The following is a 17,382-nucleotide window of genomic DNA, read 5'->3' as shown; positions in this document are numbered from 1 at the left end:
CCATTGTTTATATGTATTTATTGCAGCTTCTTAAAGACATTATAAATGCTGCTTATGATGTTTAGAGGCCGGACAGATGTGTTGAGGGAGCAGAGCAGGGGTTTAGCTGTAACTCAACTCCGGCCTAAACGGAGGGGGAGGCCGGGCTGGAGAGGCCGTTTGATTGCGCTTAAAGGGACACTGGATATCCATGTCCAATCAATTGTGGAGTGAAAAATCCGAGTCAGAAATTTTCTCCGTCAGTGGGAGGAAGAAAAAAAAAACATCATAAATAAAGAAGCGAATGTCACATTGGAGAATTCGCTTGGATCTAAACCTAAATAACCCCTGGGATGCTGGAAATACCTCTTTTTTTATATTATTCTTATTAAAGTCGAGCTTTAGACACTGCAAAACAGATCATCGCGCTGTAGATTAGACAAACACTAACACACACACACTGACCTCGGGAAGATGCCCTCATTTATATTCACACAGTGCGCTTTAGCGCCAACGTGTAGCTCCAATTGCGATCTAGGGGCCCAGGCCCCAACGTTTTTGAAGGACTTTGTGATTGTTTGTGTTTACATTGTGTCTGTAACTGAAACAATATAGGTTTTAAAGACGTAGGTTTAGATTATCTGAAACGTCTTCAGGCTAAATCACAGCAAGCCTAACCCTGCAGCCCTGAATTGAGTGTTTGAGTGGATTTTATAGGCTAAGCTTGGCGTAATTATTCCAGTAATTATTCCCCACCGCGATTCTCAGTGTAGAAATCAGTGCTTCGCGGCGAGCTGCATTCTGAACCGTTTTCTCAGGGAACTCTTGCTGGTGACGGCATTATCACAGCCCTAGCTGCCTGCTGCTTGCTTTTCATGGTGAGTAAATGATGCCCGCTGATACTTAGGTTTGTCCCTGTCAGCCCTTCTTTTTAAACAGTGTCGTGCGATGCATTTTATTTACTTAGCTTTTAGCCTACTGAGTTAATGCAGTACTTACCACAACTGAAAGATAGTATTATTATTATTATTATTATTATTATTATTATTTTATTATTATATTAGATTGATGAAGATATGTTTATTATATATTTTTTCTTGTTGTTGATGTAACTAATGTTGCACTAATGTCTGTAAATATAAATATAATATATATATAAACAATATAATAATAATAATAATAGATGTCAACTATAAAGTTGTCCTGTCCAAAGGCACTAAATTCAGTTTGACATTTTTTTTTACTTCATGCCCTATTTACCATATACACTGCGCGCCCAAGTCAGAGTCAGATGTGCACCCACTATTTACCAATTAGCCACCCCTTCGTTTCTAGGTGCCCTTTAATGCAGTGCAAACTGTGCCTTTGATGGTTTTAATCACGTCACTTATGAATGTAATTTACCTGTTGAGGGTCTGTCTGAAGCCCACTGACAGCGGCATTCAGAGGAAATGAAGACATAGAGACAGAGATATAGGGTCTTTTGGAGTTTAAAGCTAAAGTGTTGGGTAGCACGGGCCGCGGGGCATGCTGATAGATGGCGGGGATGGTGGGAGAATCTGCAGTTTATTGCCCCTGTGGTGAACCTTTGCCCCGGGGAAAACAGCTCGCTGTTTGGCTGCTGTGTTGATCCGCAGGTCCTCGAGGATATCGCGGCGTCCTACAGAGCTCTACAGGTGGTGGACATCACAGAGGGCAGGGCAGGGGAAACTGTATGTTGTAGCTTTACTCTGAATGCCATCATCTCAAATCTGTTTCATTTTAAAAGGTGACTTCAGTGGCGACTAACAGGCCTCGTTTCATTTCACCAAGAACCTGATTATTTCATCTGAGACTTAATAAATCTACCACTGAGTACAACAAACAGGTGGCACCATTAGGAGGCTTTTGTTTGTTTCATTTCATTAATCTCTTTATAAATATATTTTCAGTTCTTGTGTAAAACTAACACCAGCCTAACTATAGATTTATTAAAAAATTATGGCAAAGTTCTTTTTTGTTCTTGTGTTTTCACAAATAAAATCTTATAACGTGATTATTATCTTGATTTTATTACTATTTTTAAAACTCAAAAATTTTCTTGATTTTTATGATAATTTAGAACCAGAAATATTACCTTTCTTGAAAATATTTTATGAGAGCGTCACTCTTAAAGACTGAAACAGTATAATGCTTGTGAGTATAACTTTTCAAGGCCTCATGGAGTTAGCATCAACTAACAGATATATGTACTTTGCTAGTTTGCTGTGTTTGGCGAGAAGAACCCCGCTGTAACTGACATTAATAATGTTGGAATTAGCTGTGCTATTCTGGGTTGAAAAGCGACAAATATCTTTTAAAATCGCGGATTTCTCCACCATTAGCCAAATATAAACAGCAGGTGCTGGAATTAGTCTGTTTGTCCTTACTGTGTTAAACAACAATGAGCATGTAATGAAATATTGTATGTATTTTGTACTATCCATGCAGCAAGCTAACAATGGTTTGCTAGCTACTTAGCAGCTTCTGAGGGAACGCCAAAGACACTTTAATAAAGGACTTTCTAAATCAATTATACACAGTTACTTCGTTAAAGTTCGCTTTTGGAAGGTTCCTCAATTTCAGCATTGTCTTACAGCGCTGAATAATGAAAACCACAATGCTAACTATTTCAAAAGCTGTTCAAGGACATCCCCTCGCGCGGTCTCTGATTGGCTGTAAAAGTTGACGGTTGTAAATAGGCCTTATGTTAAATAGATTATCAAACTAAACTTCATAAACTCTTTAAGACTAAAATACTGTCTTACAACTCCCCATTTTTATTTTTTACCAGATTTTTTATTATTTATTTTCTTTTTAATCTGTCCCTAGAGAAATCGCAGTTCCACGAGAGGTTTATTGTTTATTTTATGAAAGCTAAAGTAACAACGTTGGACGTGAGATCTGCCTGAATGCAGTCAAATACTGACACTAAAATTCCATCTTTAGTGTGAAGTTTTTCTTGAGAATTCACTGCAGAAAAGAAAAGCCGAAATTATTTTATTTATAATTTATCAAAGTTATATAATTTCTAATATTCAAATGAATGCCTTTAATTTCAGGATGAGTAGATATCTAGAAATGTTTAAACCTAATATTGTGTCTGTCAGCTGTTTAGTGCAGGTGAAGTGTGGTCATCTGCAGGTGTTTAATAGAGCATTTGTTGGCAGCGTGTATTTTTAATGTGGCCACCAGAGGGCGCATAGGTAGAAAATACTATTAAAAAAAGTTTCCCTTCCTTCAAGATCTGTCCTCCTCGTCCTGGAGTATCATTGTCCTTGACCTGTATTTTTAAAGTTTATGTGCTCTGTCATACCCAATTTAACTCCTGATTGGCGTCTTAACGTGGTTCTTCCCCTCAATTCTTTTCTTTCTTCTGTCAAATGTTTTATATAAATACTAGTTGATTTATTGAAATATCCTGCTTTCTGAACTGTGCTGCGTTGCAATTTTTTACAGGACATCGATGTTTATGTCGCTTTCATTCCATGCCTCTCATTTCAGGTTTGAATTTATTTTACTTTTCTATTTAAAACTGTAACTTTACAAAAACATACATTTCCTTGTGGAAAAAAGAATGTATCATACATTCAAAAGTTAGACTCCAGTGTCTAATAGTGTGAACATATTTACCCTGCGTTTACGCTTAGTGAACAGAAATGTACAAGACCTGTTCTTCAGAGAGTACAGGGGGTGATAATGTTCTTTAGCGATTTTTAAAAATATACAAATTGTGTTTTTATGAGGACTTGTCTATTTTAAACTGTTAAGAAATGCTTATAGAATAAGCACCCTTCCTCTTTTAAGCTTCACCTTAAGCTTCATTTTGTACATTTAAAGATACTTTAATGCACAATAATCTCCATATATTCCCTCAATCGTGATTTACCCAAACATTTTTTTCAATTACATGGATTTAAGCATGTCATCACTTTATTTTCTCGTTTAATTATTATTTATATTCTATTTAAATGAGTAGATTCTTACAAATCTTAGGGACCGTTGTAACTCAGCGGAAGTTCATAACCGCTGTAATTTTATGCGCAACTCAAGATCCAGATTCGTTTAAGAAGACTGCGGTTGTGATGTCACTACTTACGGACTCGGAAATAACACGCGCGGCGCAAAATTCAGCACCAGGGACGCTGGACAGCTCCTACTCTAATCACAGCCAAGTCCAGCTTTTAAACCCCTACTCTTTTAGCTATGGTACATCACAGCTGGGTACATTGGCTTAAAATGATCACTTACTTAATACAATGAGTTCTCGAGGAGATGAATAAACAAAAGGAACTTAAGAAATAAATAAACAAATTCAATCATCAAAACTATAACTCTATAATCACTAATGATTGATTAATGCATTCATTAATGAGTATGTGATACTTTTCAGAATATGTATCAGTCAAAAACAGCATGATTTAAAAAAAAAAAAAAAACTCAGCTGATTTTATAGATTGGAAACAGAAAATAGACATCAAATAAAAATTCACAAATCAGCAGAAATTGAGGAAAAAACACATGGGAAAGCTGTGTGAGTCCAGCGTGGTGTTAATTATGTGTTCTAGCTGCAGGCTATAGGGTCCAGTCTGGACCACTTATCCACTTTCCCTCTCTTTGTGCTCTCAGCAGACGCTGACCACTTAACCTGGTCTTTGATCCGATCTGGCCTCTTCAGTGAGAGGATACACACATATCCTGCCACAGGGCCAGAACACACACATATACACACACACACTCACACATGCATTCACTAGATACACAACCAGGCCATTTCCTATCAGACCCAGGCCTCGGAAAATTCCATCCTAATTTTATGAGTTGATTTAGAGTGGTGTTGCAGGGTTTCCACATGCAGTGTTAAACTCTTTAAAAGACTTATCAAAATGATGCCATAGACCCTGCACTGTAAAGTGTGTATTGTGTCAAGACTAGAGATGCATTTTAATGTGTGTGATTTCCAGTCAAACATCCACTAAGCTGGAAATACTGATTTAAGGATATACTTGCATATGGTGACACAACAGATAGTGTCCCTGTCACCGGGGCTCTGAGTTATGGTTTCAAACCCTCGCCTCAGATCGCTGTCTGAGCAGAGGCTGTTGTGTTCTCTCTGTGTCTATTTTGGTTTCCTCCAGATGATCTGGTTTCATTCCACAATCCGAAACCACATATTGGTAGATGAACTCAAAAAGTGTCCATAGGTGTGAGCGTGTGAGTGAGTTTGTGATGTGTCCTGTGATGGGCAGGTTCTGAGGTAATGTTATGGATCTGAAAGGATGTGGTGCTGTCAATGAATTATTTTTAAGAAAAGTAAAAAAAAAAGGACATTCAAACAAAGAATTTGCTAGTGTTCTTAGGACAATGGACTAACCGCCCCAGAGCCCAGACATCAACATTGCAGAGTATAGAGCTGTGGAAAAAGAAAGAGGAGAACCCAGGTCAGGAACCCAGAGCATCTTAGACCAGATGAGAAAACCAAGAGAAGACACGAAACAGCACCAGATGCTTCTCTAGGTCACACCAACAAGTGAAGTTACAGGTAAGAGAACAGAAGAAGAACTTAACTGTTAATAAAGCCTTTTTGGCAATTCAGCTTCATGAGGCTTTTGAAGGGACTGTCTGGAGCATAGCCTCAGGCCAGGATTATCTCCTGTTCTTCTTTCAACTTACCCACCCCCCCCTCACATCCACCCCCCCCCCCAGCCCCTAAACCAGACTATGCCCCTTTTCCACCAGCAGGATGTGGTCAGTGCTGACCCCTCTAATTGGATCTGAACTCTAGCGTAGTTCACTGGGAGGTTGAGTGGAGTGAGAGGGCTTTATGCGTAACATTTATATGGGGCCATAAATTGTTTGCATTGTGTGAATGGGCTGTAAAGCTGTACTGGAATCTATAATGATGAGGGTAATGAAGACAGAGTGACACCTTTCACAGGGAATCAGGCAAAGGTCACAACCTCATCCCTCATTGTATTTAATATCTAACAGAGGTTGTTGGGTAGTGTGTGAGAGTGTATGTATGTGAGTGTGTGTGTGTGTGTGTGTGTGTGTGTGTGTGAGAGAGAGAGAGAGAGAGAGAGAGAGAGAGAGAGAGAGATGGGTGTGGGGGAGTGGCTATGTAACTATACTCTCATAAATAACTCTTTCAAAACAGTACGGTTCTAGGAGAGCACTTTCACTGGTTCAGACAAGAAAAAAACTTGTTTTCTTATTTATTTCTCAGTAACAAGCTCCCATCCCATCCACTGTCGACTAAATGACAGCATCTACACTGCATTTAACAGTAGAACATTACTGCTTCTTGCTGGAAGGCAAAAGAGATGGCTTTAAGCGGCCCTAAAACAGTGCTATAGCCAGTGGGTTATTATTATTAATTTTTTTTTCTTTCACTATTGTTAAAGTTGTCAAAAGATGTACAGTGGCCAGACTACATGCATTGCTGCTGCAGTTAAAGGGGATGGGCAAATAAAAGCAACGGGGCATATACAGGCCACAGGCCATAGTTTGAAGGCCATGAACACCCACAAATATATTTAGTACACATTGTATGAAACATGGGAATGCTCTTATAGTTTTGATTTTGTAGTTGACTTAGTTCAAAAGTCATCATCTCGGGAATGTTCTGTTCTGTCAGCGCCATTATCTCTGAGCTTTTAAAATATCGTTCAGTTCGTTGCTTCACAAACTAGCTCTTAGTACCAGCCACAACAAAGTTTATAGCTAAACAGTGCTAACAAGTGTCAAACTATTCCCTCGGTAGTCAACAGAGCTACTTACACTAAACCGGTACGACCTGTTAGACTCATCAGCTTTCATCAGACGGTGGATGAAAAGTGAAAGTGAAGTGTATGAATCTTTCTCTTCTTTTTAAAAGGACATCCAATAAGTCTCAGACAGTTTACACATATCAGCCTTGGCTCCAGGAATCACTGTCTCATTATTATCATGGAAGTCTTTCATAAAACTGTGGTGTTGCAATACGTTTTCATTCCTGTGAATGCAGCACAAGCATTGGCAGTGTCTTATTTTACAGCACTCCCACCCCTGTATTATTGCATATTTATACCACTGACACCCTCCATTTTCCAGTCAACCAGCACCTACTCCAGCATGCTCAACGGGAAACTGTGGATGCACGTGGACACAGACGGACCAACATGGATACACATGCCATATTCATTTTTTTAAATGTTGTTCAAAATTTCAAATGGTGACCCCCAGTATTCCTCATCTCATTCAATGGTGTCGCTTTAAGAAACAAGCAGTGTGTGTGTGTGTGTGTGTGTGTGTGAGAGAGAGAGAGAGAGAGAGAGAGAGAGAGAGTAAATTCCTTTAGTCTGTGCAGGCTTCTCTAATTAAACATCTTCACTAAGCCCACGACACACACACACAAGCAGCTGCAGCTCACCCTGCAGGGTGTAATTCAGCCTAAGGCTAACTCCACACAGGCACAGATTCCCACTAACCCCTACCCCCTCTGTAGGTGCCCCCTCCCACCACCACCTACACAACCTGAGAAATGCAAACACAAACAGATCATAGTAATGTCCATAATGATAGTTCTTCTTTTTAAACTCCTTGTATTGTTACCTTGCTATAAAACTGATTTCTTACAGTTATTCATATCTTCGTATTAAATATCAGCTCCATTGTTATTATATGATGAATTACATTTACATAAATAATGCAAGAATGTTTACTTTGCGATGTTCTGTAGATTACAGCAAGGCCAATGCCACAGGTCCTACAACACCAACTGCTAACGGCGATCTATTGACCCAAATTATGTTTGTTTGATTGTTTTTTTTTTTTTATAAAGTGGAAGCTTCCTCCACCTACTGTGTTTAGCACTGCTACATCCTTTTGTACATTGTCATAAATTGTGTTACACAGCTTCAGCATAACTCTAGTTTGAATACTCAACCCTACAGTGTGTCTGTGCTTTGTGTGGATCCCAAGTGCTGTGACCAGGACACTGTACTTCAATTGGTGCCAACTTTCAGGCAAGATGTAAAACCAAGGCTCTGACAGTCTGAGGTGATAAAGGATTATACTGATTACTGCAACTGAAAAGTTACATGATCATTTACATTTTGTTTTCTACTATCTGGTTCTGTACATTCATTCATTCATTCATTCATTATCTGTAATAGCACTTATCCAGTTCAGGGTCATGGTGGGTCCAAAGCCTACCTAGAGGAGGCAGGAATACACACTAAAGGGGGCGCCAATACTTCACACGGCGACATACACTCACACATTCACTCACACCTACGGACACTTTTGAGTCGCCATTCCACCTACTAACGTGTGTTTTTGGAGCATAGACACAGGGAGAACACGCCACACTCCTCACAGACAGTCACCCGGAGGAAACCCACACAGACACAGAGAGGACACGCCACACTCCTCACAGACAGTCACCCAGAGGAAACCCACGCAGACACAGGGAGAACACACCACACTCCTCACAGACAGTCACCCGGAGGAAACCCACACAGACACAGAGAGAACACACCACACTCCTCACAGACAGTCACCCGGAGGAAACCCACGCAGAGACAGGGAGAACACACCACACTCCTCACAGACAGTCACCCAGAGGAAACCCACGCAGACACAGGGAGAACACACCACACTCCTCACAGACAGTCACCCGGAGGAAACCCACGCAGACACAGGGAGAACACACTACACTCCTCACAGACAGTCACCCGGAGCGGGACTCTAACCCACAACCTCCAGGTCCCTGGAGCTGTGATAGAGACTTTACCTGCCACCGTGCCACCCCTGGTTGTGTACAGAGAGTTGGAATGTAACTGTGATAAACCCTTTTTTCATGTTCAGTAGGACTGCTCCTTTAGTCTTAAAATTGGAGATTAGAAGTTTTTTTTTTTTAGAAATTACATGCATTTAAATGTTCTGCCTAAATATTAATTATCTGTCAATTATATATTTTTTTCATTGCAAAAGCTCAGGTTTTACCCCCAAAAATATTAAATATTAGGTACAATTAAGTAAGAGAGCATCAAGAATGTTTCCAAGCCCCATGCCTGCTGCAGAAGCTTTACATTATGCAGTGATCTGTAGATGCACTGCAAGGTCATAGTGCCCCGTCAATATCACAGTGCATTACTAATAGGAATATATTGATCCTGATGATGTTCTTAACATGAACACAAAACAAATGGGCAAAACAAAAGTAATTGTATCCTTTCCTGTTACGACAACACACACTTACTAGTGACTGAAATATAATAATCAAACACTGCATGAACCTTTTGAATGTTCTTCACTTTATAATGTTTGACTATACTATTAACCATTAACACATCTCAGGAACATGTACCCGTCATGCCGCTTTCAAAGCCATTGTTAACTTATATTATATGTGGGGTACATTAGCTAGAGCTCCAACGGATTAAAAAATTGTCCAAACCTCAGGCATCAAACAACGGGTTACCTAATCATTCAGGTCATCTGATCCATGGTTAAACTGGTATATTGGCAAACTATTGAATTAAAATGAGTGCCTTTCTACCTTAAGCAACCTCAAGCAACATGATGAACATCGATGTCATGGTGGTCATCGCAAGCCTTGACGTCAGAGACCATAGCTGATGCGTTGTGCTCAAAAGTCTGGCCCAAATGACTGAGTTGTAGCTGGGTTTTCATCAAAAACCTTCAAGCAGCTGGAGAGCTTAAAGTTCTGTGATAGAATTACCAATGAAATATTAATGCCAGCTTCTCAACCTCTAGGGGGAGTATGGGAATTATACACAGAGAAGGAAAATGAGAGAGAGAGAGAGAGAGAGAGAGAGAGAGAGAGAGAGAGAGAAAGAGAGAGAGAGAGATGTATGTTTATTATCAATAATACGAAATAAATCAGTTAGTTACTGAACTCATCTGTTTTAAGATGTATGCCTTGTGGGCACCATAAAGTTTCTATTGAAATACATGAAAGGAAATGAAACGCTCTGGAGCTGCCACACATGAGGTTTAGGTCACCATGCTGAATGCCTAGTGTGGGCTAGAAGCATATGAAGCCCCTCAGCACAGTGCTATGGTGTTCGGGTGGTACCTGGCCTCACTTATTCTATTATGGTTGAATGTGGTTGATTTTTTCGGTGCCCTACTGGGTCTTGAGTGGTTTCATTGGAGATCTAGCTTCCCAATTTCCCCTGTTTATGCCTGTTGTTCATTGCCTCAGCTTTTGTTTTTAATTATTATTATTCAAGCAGCTTATTTTATATCTTAGCTCCTCCAAAACATCTCTTGATATTTTCCTAATATTAACTTAATGGCCATATAACCCTTGTTCAATGAAGGATGGTCTATCACGTTTGCAAAGATCTACACCGTCTATTATTCCGTACCTATAATGGAAACCCCTGTAGAAGTTAATTTAGAGATTCAGGCCCATGAATCAAGTTAATTGACACTAAAGGAAACACGAATAATTGAGTAAATAAAAAAAGAAAGAAAGAAAGAAACCCAAACAATGATGACGCCATGATCCTAATCCAGAAACGATCTTTGTCATTGTTGTCGGCGAACTTCAGAGACTGCCCGACACTGGACTGTCTTTTTATCAGCCAGACGAGCGCAGCCCTGACTCGGCGTGAGGAGCTGTCCACACAAAGCAGGTATTTGTTTCAGCTGAGCGTTGTTTTCAGCCGGACAGTCAGAGGTCCAGAGTGGACGTCGCCCTCTTTAGAGGCCGATTCATAAGCCTCTTCTCTCCCTCTGCTTAGCCAGGCCATGAATAAAGCTCTGAAATGCCCCTGGGGGGTGGACAAAGGGGCAAAAAGAATAGGGGCACCACTGGGACCAAAAGGCAACACACCAGCCCCAGACATAGAGAGGGTAGGGGGTGTCACTGTCTGCACGGCTCAGTGTTAAAGATTACCTTTGAAATCTGCACCCCACCTCTTCTTAGCCACCTTTCCTTCACTCTTTCTCTCTCACTCCATTCTTTGTTTCTGTTTCTTCCCTCTCTTCACCTCTGTCTATTGTTTTTGTCTTACTCTCTCTTCTGCAACACTCTTTTATTTCTCAATTTTTTTGTTTTAATTAATTTACAGGCTTCAATCTGAAGCATTGTAAGGCTTTTTACCTGGAAAAGGGTTCTATGAAACCACTGGTATAGAACCTTTAAACTGTATAGAGAACCCATAAGTCTCAAGAACCTCGTAAGTGAAAATATAGGCTCACAGAGGACCCAATATGTTGGGTCCCTAAAGAACATTTCATTGGACAGTTTGTAGAAATCCATTTTGATAAAGGAGACATTTTCCACATATGAAAGAACCCTGAACGTGGTTCTTTGGAACCAAAAGCTCATCTGAAGCATGTCACCAAGAATTCTTTAAGGAATTTTTGTTTATGTACATAACGTCCTAATAAAAAAAGTTGGTTCTTCAAGGGTTCTTCATTAAACACAATGGATCTACTCAGAAATACAAACACTTAAATAATTATGGATTCTTTACATAATGATTACCCAGTAAACATTTAGCCGTTGATTCAACGTTGAAATAACGTAATGACTGCCGTCTGACTATTAGACGTATTTTGGACGTCCATTGACGTTATTAATTGGTCCCGAAATAATTTACTTGTATAAAACGCGTTTTGGACGTCCACTGACGTTATCGATTGGTCACCACTTAACTAACTTATTAAGATGGATTTTGGACGTCCATTGATGTTTAAAATATGTCCTTGACGGACAGACTACTTTTAGACCTATTTTGAAGGTCCAGGGACGTTCCTTGTTTACTGGGTAGTTCCTTCAGATTGATGTAATATATGTCAATGGTTCTACAACTCTTCTACTTTTTCAAAAATCATTGCAGACAGCTCCAAAAAAGGTTCTGCTGTTGTTACTGTTGTTGTGACAAGTTTCCAAACATAGAAGAGCGGTTTTTGGTGTTGTATAGAATTACTTACAAAAAAACTGACATATGAGGAACCATCTTCTTGTGTTATTTGTTTGAGTATTTTTCAGAAAATAAAAAGCTATTTTACACAAGCTGACATTTTTCTTCCCCCCCCCCCCCACACACACACACACACTCTCCCACTCCACTCTGAAGCACCACTCCCTCCCCAGCAGAGTTAAAACCTGCCAGTAGGCGTGGACCAGAGTAGGGATGAGCCACAGAGAAGATCCGCTTTGATGACAGAGAAGGATCTTTTTGTTCTCTAATCCCTCTCTCCACTCTTCCCTGTTTTTTAAGCCCAAGCGACACTCTGGAGCCTCCACATCAATGAGCGCATTCTTCACCTCTGTCTCACTGGCCACGCAGAGGAATTCCCTCGCCTAATTCTCCAGCCACTTGGCCTCTGCACTTAATTGAAAAGTAGGAAAGCTTCAGAGGGTCCACTGGGTCTGAGGCTTGGACTTCCACATGTGTTTGGTAATCCTGATCACTGTGCACTGCACACGTCAGAGTTTTACCCAGCACACTTCATCTGACACTACCTGAGGCCACGAATGGAACCATGGGTCACCTGTAGGTGGCGCAGTCTTGTTTGGGGTGTATGGAGTAAAACAGTCTTCCAAACAGCATCCAGGGGTTTGGCAGTAAAATCGGCTGCTCGTGAGCATGTTCTGCTGGTACAAGTGGATCAGACACAGCAGTGCTGCTGAAGTTTTTAAACACTGTCTGATCTACTCATATTAGCGAAACACACACAACCACAGCATCACCATGTCTATGTTATTGCACAGTTTCTTGTGGGGGTCCTGACCATTAAAGAACAGGATGAAAAGAGGCTAGAGCAATAAATGGGATGAAGTCTGTAATTGGAGAACTACAAAGTGCAGTCAATATGTTTATAATGATATAAACATAGGACACACATCTTTATTATGCAACTTCTTTTTTCCCCAAATAACACACACACACACAATAGTTCTATTACTAGAACAGAAGGCCAGAAGTCCATTGGTAATTATCACATTTGACACACATACACAGTCCAGAGAAGATGAAAGCCTGGCTGTCATGTTAAATCTGCCCTCTGCTGCTGGACCTGCTGCAGCAAGACCAAGAGATGGCCATCAGGTCTGCCCTCTTTCAAAGCATTTCCTCAGGCAGGACATGACTTCATAACGCTGTCCTCCACACTCACCTGACAGTTGCTATACCTTTCTTCTTACAAAGCTTGAGGTGAGGATTTTGGAATAAGAAAATTGCTTTTGGTTATTGTTCAGATGGAATGGGGAAACGGGTCGTAGGTTATCATCCATCTGTTATTGGGCTGAATGTAGGTTAATATCAAGGTAGCACAGCTGATCATGTGTTAGCACTGGAGTAGCCTTGCTGATTGTAGGTAAGTATATCATCGCTGTCCAAAGAAAAACATGTATCTCCATCATTTAAACACAGCAGCTGTCCTTTACAAAGGTGAAAAGTTCATGAAGAATAGACCTGTAGATATGCTCAAAAATTACTGGGAATAAAATCTTTTTATATTGGCTTCCATTAAATGTTAAGATTTTATTTATTTATTTATTTATTTATTTATTTATATATAAGGGCGGCACGGTGGCGCAGCAGGTAATGTCGCAGTCATACAGCTCCAAGGACCTGGAGGTTGTGGGTTTGATTCCCGCTCTGGGTGACTGTCTGTGAGGAGTGTGGTGTGTTCTCCCTGTGTCTGCGTGGGTTTCCTCCGGGTGACTGTCTGTGAGGATTGTGGTGTGTTCTCCCTGTGTCTGCGTGGGTTACCTCCGGGTGACTGTCTGTGAGGAGTGTGGTGTGTTCTCTCTGTGTCTGCGTGGGTTTCCTCCGGGTGACTGTCTGTGAGGAGTGTGGTGTGTTCTCCCTGTGTCTGCGTGGGTTTCCTCCGGGTGACTGTCTGTGAGGAGTGTGGTGTGTTCTCTCTGTGTCTGCGTGGGTTACATCTGGGTGACTGTCTGTGAGGAGTGTGGTGTGTTCTCTCTGTGTCCGTGTGGGTTTCCTCCGGGTGACTGTCTGTGAGGAGTGTGGTGTGTTCTCCCTGTGTCTGCGTGGGTTTCCTCCAGGTGACTGTCTGTGAGGAGTGTGGTGTGTTCTCCCTGTGTCTGCGTGGGTTTCCTCCGGGTGACTGTCTGTGAGGAGTGTGGTGTGTTCTCCCTGTGTCTGCGTGGGTTTTCTGCGAGTGACTGTCTGTGAGGAGTGTGGTGTGTTCTCCCTGTGTCTGCGTGGGTTTCCTCTGGGTGACTGTCTGTGAGGAGTGTGCTGTGTTCTCCCTGTGTCTGTGTGGGTTTCCTCCAGGTGACTGTCTGTGAGGAGTGTGGTGTGTTCTCCCTGTGTCTGTGTGTGTTTCCTCCGGGTGACTGTCTGTGAGGAGTTGGTGTGTTCTCCATGTGTCCGCGTGGGTTTCCTCCGAGTGCTCCGGTTTCCTCCTACAGTCCAAAAACACACGTCAGTAGGTTGATTGGCAACTCAAAAGTGACCGTAGCTGTGAGTGAATGTGTGAGTGTGTGTGTGTTGCCCTGTGAAGGACTGGCACTCATCCACTTTTTTACTGAAATCGGATCATAGGTACATTTTTGGGATTTCAAGCTGGCTGTATATTAGTATTTGGGAAGTATATTTAATCACTGATTTGTTAAAAAGAGCATTTCCTGGAGCATTTCTTGGGTTTTAACTCACTTCAAGTTAAAACCTTGACCACAGCTCCCCTTGTGGTAAACTAGAGCCAACTTTAACCTAAATAATCACTGTAATGAAGATGTGTGATTTCTGCATGCTTTATAACATCATCTAAGCAGTCATTAATCAAGGAGAATGCACTGGTATGGACATGTCTACAGGCATGACATGACTGGGTCAACTAATTTAAACACTGATGTTTTTTGTACCTCTCACACTCAAACCCATATGCAATGTAGCAGACATTTGCAGACACAAGGGGAACACAACTCTCATAGACAGTGACATAAGGGGCCAGGAGCACATGACTCTGAAGCTGAGTGGCAAGGACTATACCTGTTGCACCACTGAGCCACCTGAAAAATATTCTGCTGCAAATAGTCCCCTAAGAGATGTGACGTTAAAACCATTGATTTACGGTTGTAGTAAGAAGTCTTTTTTAATTAAATATCAGTAAATATCAATAAAATACAGATCTAAAATAATGCTTGTTATATTAAAAAAGTACATACACTGAAATACTTACCACCCCTGGAAACTACATACTGGTTACATAGAGGACTGTGTGTGACAGAACAGCTTTCAGTGCCACTTTATCATATCATTATAATCATTTAAGTATACAAAATAAATCCAAAACCCCACAAGGGTTCTCATTTTGCCATTTCCCTTTTTGGTCTGTCACTCAGTGTGTCCTTTTCGCTTTTATCTTTGCCTCTCTGGGGAGTGTAGATCAATGCAGCAAATGGCTTGACCTGATGTGGAGCGAAGTCTTCTCTTCCAGCTCTTTTGACGTAATGGCCAAAGAGACAGATGAGCACACACACAGAGATTTCAACAATGGCGCTGTTTAGCTATGGCTCTGGTTGAAACAGAGTAATTCATATAAGAATGGAAACCCTTTTATAAACCTGAATGCCACTACAACTTTCATTAATGCCAAAAGAGCTAATGAAATCAACATCTGTGAATTATGGTGGTTTGGATGTGTATGGAGTTTATATCGTTTGTTATAACATTACATGGCCAAAAACGTCTTCTGAAATTAAATAGGGAGTCTCCTCCCATTACTTATTTTTCTGTAGCAACAACTATAATTGTAGAAACCTTTTTACCCTAGATGTTGGAATATTTCATGATGAAATGAATGCAATCAGCCGAATAAACATAAGTAACATCAGGTATGCATGATTAGTTCTGGACCACAAATTCCACTCCAGCTCAGGCCAAACCAAATGTCTAAAAACTCAGCCAAATGATCAGACTACCTCTCTAAATCTGGCTTTATTTATTTAATATTTTTTTTACCTTGCTTCTTTTCTTGAGTTAAAAGGTATGGTGCGCCACCAAGAGTGTCCCAACTGACATTACATGGGGAGGTCAACATCTGGTTGGGTTTCCGGGTCCAATCGCGCCTTCGGTTCCTTGTCAAACATTCATAAGACATGTGTTTACTGTTTGAATAAAGCTGAATGTCTCAACCAATTATGTGTCCTCAGTTCAGGAGTTCAGAAAAGGAAAAAATAAAGAAAGAAGCAAACATGTCTTTGGCAGCATATTTTATACATTCGCAACTCATTCTGATGCATTTTAATAACTCACCAGGAGGTCTGAAAAGTCGGTAAATCTAGCAGCAAACTTACTAAATTGGCCAAGTCGCTACCAGATTTGCGCTGCTGCCCGATTTAGACTGCGCATGCGCAGAACATCATGCGTGCGTACACTGCTGATGCGTGCGTACACTTCTTCTTCGAGCATAACTGTAAAGAGACACAGTCGTTTTTTGATTGAACGTCATGTGTGTCCCACATTGTGATTCGTCATGTTTAGTTTAAACAGAAGATACCTAAATGTAAGTTGTAAATAAACACATTTCACAGGTAGTACAGTTGTTCAAAACTGTAAAAGACAGTAATGAGTGGTTAACTCGTGTATATATGTGTTTAAAGTTACGCACTCTTGAAAATAAAGCTCCTCTCTGCTTTGGAAAACAGCCTCTCTGCTACTATAAGGTATATGCGTGAATCGGGCAACAGGCCATAGCGGTTTGACCCGGACGTGACGTTCGACAAGATCAATACGTCACGTTTTAAGTAGATATAGTAGTGGGTAAAATCTAGACGTTTACTTTAGGTTTTCCCCTAAGCTAAATCATCAAAGACCACTCCGCAGATACTTACTTATCTATGCCTTCCTGAGCTCGCTGGGATTCCTGGCCAGGACAATAATTGGGAATTACAAATAATCAAGTGAACAACTTTGTAAGATTTGTTAAGCACAAAGAAACCACAGATTAACTTTGTTTACTGTATAGTGCCGACCATGAATATAGAAATACTGAGAGAGTAAACTGGACAATAGGATGGAGTGAATGATAAAGCTCTCATTTTCACGTTAGATCTAGACTAGTAGAGAAAGTGGACACTGTGTTGCTTATTTAACAATTCTGTCTTGTCTGTTTTCTATGGAACAGTTTTGAAAGGTTATAAAGTAACGTAAATATTTAATGCTAAGGAGAACAACAAAAAACTTGTGCGCCGCCCGGGAATCGAACCCGGGTCGCAAGAATGGGAATCTTGCATGATACCACTACACCAGCGGCGCTGTTGCGAACCTTCTCCAGTGATGTAATAAATAGAGAGATAGACATGCTCTATTTTCTCTAGTCTGCGACTTTTGACTAGTTTTATATTTAACTGATGACATATGGTGACTAGTAATAGTAGATAATTAT

At 40.7% G+C, this 17,382-nt stretch overlaps 1 non-coding gene across 1 annotated transcript; it reads right to left on the bottom strand.

Annotated features, from left to right (window-relative positions):
- Positions 1-17,181: 17,181 nt before the first annotated feature.
- On the bottom strand, positions 17,182-17,252 carry trnag-ccc (transfer RNA glycine (anticodon CCC)). The gene has a single exon. It is a non-coding gene; the product is annotated as a tRNA-Gly (tRNA).
- Between the last annotated feature and the right edge of the window lie 130 nt (positions 17,253-17,382).

The sequence above is a fragment of the Hoplias malabaricus genome, chromosome Y (genome assembly GCF_029633855.1).
Source record: "Hoplias malabaricus isolate fHopMal1 chromosome Y, fHopMal1.hap1, whole genome shotgun sequence".
NCBI lineage: Eukaryota > Metazoa > Chordata > Actinopteri > Characiformes > Erythrinidae > Hoplias > Hoplias malabaricus.
Note: the sequence above shows the minus strand (reverse complement) of the source record. Positions and strands in the feature narration are given on the sequence as shown.